This window comes from Apaloderma vittatum, unplaced genomic scaffold (assembly GCF_000703405.1).
Source record: "Apaloderma vittatum isolate BGI_N311 unplaced genomic scaffold, ASM70340v1 scaffold27289, whole genome shotgun sequence".
Classification (NCBI taxonomy): domain Eukaryota; kingdom Metazoa; phylum Chordata; class Aves; order Trogoniformes; family Trogonidae; genus Apaloderma; species Apaloderma vittatum.
Genome location: NW_009736224.1, coordinates 1 through 348, shown reverse-complemented (window position 1 = coordinate 348; position 348 = coordinate 1).

Below are 348 nucleotides of genomic sequence, written 5' to 3'. Positions count from 1 at the left end.
GCCAACCTGTGCGGGGTTCTGTAACGCACAAGGACGCGGAGGCTTTGTTTTTCTGAATTTCTTTGTTATGAGTAAGGTAAATACACTTGCAATTATTAAAGCAAGTGTGTATATATGATTTTTTTCGTTCGGATTAGTAGCAAGTGTGTATGGTTTCACAGAGAGCACTATGGGACAGTTCATTAAACTGCTCTCAGGAACAAGGTCAGTCGACGATGGGTGAAATCCCATTGGAGATGATCCCGGTGTGTCCTGTGGGTCCAGGGGATGTGCAGGTGGAGCTCTTAGGGAGAGAGGGGCTCGTTTTGGGCAGGCAGCCGGTCCCTTTTCCGTGGATCCCTAAGTGGG